Below are 7,642 nucleotides of genomic sequence, written 5' to 3' on the forward strand. Positions count from 1 at the left end.
ATTAACTTTGCAAGCCTGTTGTTTCAAGTTTTAGTAGGGTAAATAAGTACAGCTATTGAGTAAAGGCTTGCGGATATATAGGTAAGGATTTTAGAGTTGTGCTATGGGATAGAAGAGTGTTTAAAAGTAAGTCTTAGTAAACTCTGCAATGTAACACCTGAGTAGATCATGTCAAGGAAACTAAGAGTTGTTATCAGCATATGAAATGGTTTTTAGACTTAGAATATTCCATAAAAGAACAATAATCCCTACTATTGATAACTCCTGTAATTAAAATGTGAAGCATTATGTTTCATCTAGGCACAAGTTTTTGACTGGATATTAAAAGGCACTTGGCAGATTAAAACTGTGATAGTGGGGTCAGGGTCAACCAAATGGCTTAATGTTGGTACTAGTTCAGATTAAATTTCATTACAGCAGTGAGTGTACTTTTCACCTCTCTGAAGCAGCTTTCCACTACTCTAAAGATTGAAGAAGAGAAAGCATCCATTTAAATTGAGTATTTTAAAACTACTCTGAAGACAGAAATAGAGAAAGCATTCATTTCTACAATTATTTTTGTGTAAACATGCAAAAGATATGGTATAATTTTAATGCACTTTCAGCGAGATCCATAGATTAAATTATTGACACTTTGACAAAGGCCATTATTAATTTTTCCAGCCCAACTACTCTTTTAATTGATGACTCATCTACATACTATGATTTATCTAACTTAACATACCCACATGGTTCTAAAGTAACTAAATTTACCATTATGTTTTGCTTGCTTATAATACTGAAATTTCTGAGCTGATGGAAGTGTTTATTATTAAGTTTTGTAACTTCAGTTGGTACTAGTTCAGTCATATTATTGTTTCTATTTTACAAAAATAAAACAATTGTGAGGTAACCCAAGACTGGAAGCCCATCCAGGATCCCAGAACCATTAAGGTTCTCAATCAGAAGTCACTTTTCCTCTCAGAACCCTTATTAGTTTTGTAGTACAGATGGAGGAGCGTGACCCTGTAGGAGGACCAGCAGTCTCAACTAACATGGACCCCTAAGATTTCACAGACATAGGACCACCAACTAGGCAACATACACTAGTTGATATGAGGCCCCCAACACACTTACAGCAGAGGGCCACACGGCTTAGTATCAGTCAGAGAAGGAGTACCTAACCCTCAAGACTGGAGGCCCCAGGGAGTAGAGCTGGTGGTATGGGGGTTGGGAATGGGGGTTGGGGCGAAGATAGACTAGTGGAGACTTGGGGAGGAGGTATGGGGTGTGGCACAGTCAGAGGGTGGATCAGGAGAGAGATAAAAATCTGGACTGTAAAAATGACTAAATTAAAAAAGAAAAGAAAAAGGAGATAATATGTTATCATCACCAATTTAGTTTATCTTGTGTTCCATAGTTCAGTTTATCGTACCATCCTTTGGTCAAGTCTACAAAAGATCAGTGTTGGTCAAGGTTACTGTCTCTACAGTGCTTTCAAATGAACTGTTCAAACTACTGTGGACTGATTCCCTGAACTTTCTGCCTTCTCTACATTTCCTTTATTCTTCATGTCATTGATAAAACTTGAGATTTCAGTTTCTTCTCTTTGATTAAAAGCATGCATATGGAACTGTCTCTAATTTCCTTCATATACCTCATGCATCCTTCATAAAAATAAATGAGATTTGTATATGTGGGTCTCAAGGTGCTTCCTAGCACAACTTTCTTATTTCCTCATTTTGAGAAGAGAAATTGAAGTCTCATAGTCTGATACACAAAGCTTTCTATTTTATGGCTTCTTTATAACATTCCAACATTGTGTTTTGCCATGTTTATCATTTTTCCCCAAAGAGGACTATTTATATTCTAACTAATGTGAAATGGCCTCCTCTTTGAATATTTTAATAAGCTCTTTTGGATCTAAACAGCCTTTACCCTTTATCTCCTCCTACATGCCTTCTATTTTCCTTTAAAAGCTCAACTAAAAAAAGATACCCTCTTCCAGTCTGGTTCCTATATTGTTGCATTACTGTTAATTTGTCTGTGATGTTTGCCCATTCTTTCTTGTGTTTTATGACCTTGAAAGCTGAAGTATGCTACATAGACATTTTGTAGACTAGTCCTCTTTTTGGATATATGTATGATGTTTCCGTTATGCTTATATATGTAGAATATATTTTTCTCAGGAGGAAAAGAAGACTAAAAAACTACAGTCAGTTGTATCACACTTCATCAAAGAATATAATCTCATTCTCCTTCATTGCATTATTATCCATTTATTTTACAAATTTTATTTGGTTTCTTCTTTTCAATTTCGTTCTTTTCATTATAAAATCATTCAGCAGTCTCTTATTATATACAGACGTCCCAATCAATGCTTATTTTAATTTATTCAAACTTATAATGATAAGTCAAAAATATATTTTAAATGGGTGGAGAAATAAATGAATGTTTTGTTAAAGAAATAAGGGAATGAAGTTTCCTTAAAATATGTATAATTTGAATTTGATTATACAAGGTAAAGATAAGATAGATAGAGAATTTTTTTGACAACAAACCCCTCAACCAAAATTATATTGTCAATGCCTTTAGCCAATGCTATGCAATGGCTATATCAGAGTAGCTGAACAGTTTACTGTGCTATCAAATTTGGAGGACATTATTAAAATCTTAAACTGTCTTTTCTTTGTACATAATTGTTATACATAGATATGTCTTTATTGTGTAACAATTACTCTTAAGGTCTTCAAGGATTAGGGAATTCTAAAGGGAGACTCAATTAAAACATAGAAAGTAAAAATCTCATTAGTTTCAGAAATTTCATGCAACTTACAAGAAGCAAAACCCAGCCCTCCTGAATCTTTTTCTCATTCCCTGGCTCACTCTTTAATCTTTGTGTGGCTTCCTTTCAATACTTCATCCCTAGGCTGCTTGTCTTTTGACAAATTACTACATAATTTGATCACATTAAACAAAGATAATGAGAACTGTCTAAAGACATCTTCCTGAAATTTATTTCATAAGCTTTAAAAGAATTTAATTACTGGGCTGGGGAGAAACAAGCAAGAATAATCAGGCTTTTGAAATAAAATGTTTCAGATAAGAAGATATTTAATTGGTTTCAAAACATTGAAACACATATTACAAAACTAAAACTGCACATTGTCATTCACATAATATAAATTTGATGTACATAGTTATCAAATTATAGATGATTTTTCAGTCATAACTGTTCATACTATTTACCAACTCCCTTACTTGATATAAGAATGCTGCTGTGTCTTATTGCAGTTTTGTCTCACTTTAGTGAAAAATATAATGATGAAAATAACCCTTTAAAATAATCCAGGTTTTGTTTTAAGTAATGGACCAATGTCATTTCTATCTTGAAAATTTGGAATAAAAGCCTTTCAGCATATTAACAAAGGAATTTAATATGTTGTGTTGAAAGTTTGAAATACGTTTACTTTAGAATGCATGGGAATGTGAGATGTGAAGATAGCTGCCATGCTGACAACTTGATTTCAATGCCCACAACCCACAATATAGTAGAAAGGGGAATCAGCTTCTTTATAATGTTTTTCAGTATCTGTATGTCTGCCTTGGCAAAAAATATGTACACCCCCCACTACACACCACAATTAAATGAATAAATGCAGTTTATACATACAATTTATAAATGCAATCAAGATCTTTTAAATTTATTAGATATTTTCTTTATTTACATTTCAAATGTTCTCCCCTTTCCTGGTTTCCCCTCCGAAATACCGCTATTTTCTCCACCGCTCCTGCTTACCAACCTACCCTCTCCTACTTTCTGACACTGGCATTCCCCTACACTGGGGCATAGAGCTTTCACAGGACCAAGGTCTTGTCCTCCCATTGATGACCAACAAGGCCATCCTCTACTACATATGCAGCTACATATTGTCCCACCATGTGTACAATCAAGATTTTTTAAATGTGTTGTTTGTGAATGTAAGTTTGTGAATGAGACATTATCATTCATTCAGAACAGAATAAAACATGTTTCTTATCTAATCCTTAAATGAATTATGAATGTAAACTTAGGAACTGTATCGTAGGTGGTCTATGCTTACTTTTCTTTAAAACTGAATGGAGGAACTAATGAATCCATCTATCTATCTATCTATCTATCTATCTATCTATCTATCTATCTATCTATCTATCTACCTATCTACCTACCTATCATCTACTATATCTTTCTACCTATTATCTATCACCTATAATCTGTCTATAAACAGTTTATCTCCTTATCAATAATCTGTCAAATGTCATCTACAGTTTATCTATCAATATCTACCAATATATCACCGTATATTACTATATATCTCTATATTTGTATACATTCATACAAACATATTTATCAATGATTGAGGTGGTAGGAAGAGCAAGCAGAATCCACCTTGTGTAAGGATCTAGAATGTATTACTCTACCTCAAAATAGAGCTTTGAAATTGTCGGTAGATAAGCTTAGTGAGTTGCTTTGAAATACTCCTTTGATTATTCTAGTATGCAGGTGTTTTGAGAGATAATGTTGGTGGAATTTTGTAATAATCTATTATAAAAATGTGAGGGGGACTGGAGGAGAGAGGTAGAAAGGCAGAGGTAGGAAAGGAAGAAAGGGAGAGAGGAGATGGGGAAACAGAGAAAGGGAAAGAAAAGGAAAGACACAAAGAAAGAAATAAAAAGAGTGTAGTTATTGTTTCAGCTTTTTGGCAAGTTTTTAAAATAAATCCCAATGAGGACAGCTGCCCAGCAATTAGAATTATCCATCTTACTTATAAAATAATCTTACTAAAAAATAATCTATATTTTAATTGTCTCCTTATAATTAGCTGTTAATTTTTCCATAATTAATTTCATGCTATGCAGTTTTTAAACTGGCAGATGATTATAAGTGGGAATTGCAAAAGAGAAAGGAAACCAACTAGAAAGCCAATTATTTCATCAAAAAAATCACACTTAAATTAAATAAGCAAATACTAATTCCACTCTTAATATTACATTTTATAGTAAATTATAGTTTACATTTTATAATTGCTTTGATCAAATTAAATATTAAAATGTTTTACTGATTTAGTATTCTTAAATAACTGACTTTAACCATCCTTTTGAAAACTAATTGAGAAATATACCAATATTGACATCATTTTACTAATGTGGAAGAGATTTTCCTATACGGTATTACATTGTTTAAACTAAAAAAAATGTACATTTAAATATGAGAAATGTGTATTTAATGATAGTAATATTAAAGTGGAAATTTTACTTAATACTGAATAACTAATAAACAAAATAGTTGTTTTGCATTAATTTATATAATATATATTTATTAAATTAACAAAAGTAACTGAATATAAGGATGCCTTTAGTTGTTAGATATCTTCAAAAATTTCACTACTCCTAGAAACTGAAGTCACATTTCCCAGTTCTTAGTGCGAGTGACTCCTCAGAAGTGAAAAGTATTTTGGTACACCAAACTATATCTTATAATGAAATATAGGGAAAGGGCCTTGCTTATAATACAACAAGCACAGTAGGTTTGAAAGTACCAGCATAGCAGAGAACCTGTACATCCTGGAAAAGTTTAATATGTAATTCTTTTTAAATAATCAATTACATATAACAGAAGTCAATGCCTGCACATAAAACAAATAACTATTATTACTTTTTATTATAGTCTAATATTTCATAATATTTGTATTTAGTACATTAGATTCAGCCTTCTGAGTATAGATTAATTTATTTTCCATGAGTCTGAACACAATAAAATGTGTAATACTTATGACTAAATTCCATATGTTATTGCATATTCAACTGTATGGCTTCAATGAGGGTGAGACCAGTTTGTCTGGTTATAATGATGCCAGTCTTAATTTCCTGACCTTATTTAAGTGACACTAAACATAAAGCTGGAACAGTTCTTTAAAACATATTTCCTAGATTTAGAGGCATTTTAATTTAGCAACATGGCTGCTCTGGCAAGGTATCACATCCAAAGATCTAGGTCTGTGCATTCTGGCTGAAATGACACATCTTTAATTCCTCTAGCTGAAGAATACAAACAAATCCTTAGTACACACCTTTAATTACAAACAAGAAGTAGCCATGTTTGAAAGTGATGTCTAAATGAGGGGCAGACAAAGTGATAAATTAGAAAGTTGACAGAATGAGTCAGAAAGAGGATATGTACAACTCTCAGAAGAATGGACATGAGGAGAGGCTACTTAAGAGCAGTGCAGAGGGAACCAGGTATGGAGGACACTTCTGTGAATACAGTTCAGCTGAGTTCAGGCAATGCATTGGAGTTCAATTAAATTCAGTTCGGTTCCTGGAGTCTGGTCAATTCACTTGAGTCAGTTTGGTTTGTGAATTTCTGTTCAGTTTAGTTAAGTGCAGTCAGAGTCAAGGCAGTGGAGTTGGGTTTGGTTGATTCAGTTCCATTTAGTGAAGTCATTGCAGAGCATTTAAGTTTGTAGAGAGCAGAGACAGTTTTAGCAGGAGAGTTTTTTTTTTCTTTTCTTTCTGTCATTTATTTATTTATTTATTTATCTAACATTCCAGATTTATTCCCCACCCCCAGCCCCCGGTCCACCCTCTGACTGCTCCACATCTCATACCTTCTCTCCACCCTCCTGTTTCCACAAGGAGATCCCCACCTCCAACCCCCACCCAGGACCTCTAAAGTTCCTGGAGCCTCCAGTCTCTTGAAGTTTACATGCATCTTCTCTGACTGAACCCAGACCTGGCAGTCTACTGTATGTGTTGGGGGTCTCATATTGGCTGGTGTATCATGCCTAGTTGGCGGTCCAGTGTTTGAGATATCAAGGGGTCCAGATTGAGACAGCAGATCCTCCTACAAGGTTGTCTTCCTCCTCAGCTTCTTTCAGCTTTTCTCTAGTTCAACCACAGTGGTCAGCAGCTTCTGTCCATTGTTTGGGTACAAATATCTGCATCTGACTCTTTCAGCTGTTTGTTGCATCATGTTCTGTTTTAATGTTGCCTTCTCTCATTGAAAGAAGTCAAGTGTGTATAATTATTACATAGAAGACACCTGCTTTATAATATATGCAGATCTATATATTTAAACTTAATAATTTATAGCATGCAATCATTATACTCCTTAATTCAATGTATGCAACAAGCAATGCAACCAGGGAATAAACACTCAGGCTGAAGATATTAGGTGATATCCTATGGTTATTCTTCTTTTCAAAGTGGTACTAATATTCATTGATAGATGGAAATGACCAAAGCTGTATGAAGGGTGCAGAGAAGGTACATGAGATTCGTCTTTTTCTTGGTGGGGGAGCTCCTTATTTTTTTAAGAGAATTTTACTTCTTCCTTTATTTTTTCTTTTCTTTTCTCTTTTTGTTTTTTACCCTCCCATCCCATTCCCCTCCTGCCTCCCCTTTCCTTCTCTGAGAATGCTCGTCTACCCACTCACTCATTACACTCCTCACTGCTCTAGCATGCCCCTAGGTGGGGACATCAAGCCTCCACAAGACTAATGGCCTCCTCTCCTACTGATGTCAGATAAGGCCATCCTCTGTTTCATATGTATCTCTTTGGCTGGTAGTTTAGCCTCTGGGAACTTGGTAGCCCAGTTAATTGATATTGATTATTGGATCTGAT

The sequence above is a fragment of the Mastomys coucha genome, unplaced genomic scaffold (assembly GCF_008632895.1).
Source record: "Mastomys coucha isolate ucsf_1 unplaced genomic scaffold, UCSF_Mcou_1 pScaffold13, whole genome shotgun sequence".
NCBI classification, from domain to species: Eukaryota; Metazoa; Chordata; class Mammalia; order Rodentia; family Muridae; genus Mastomys; species Mastomys coucha.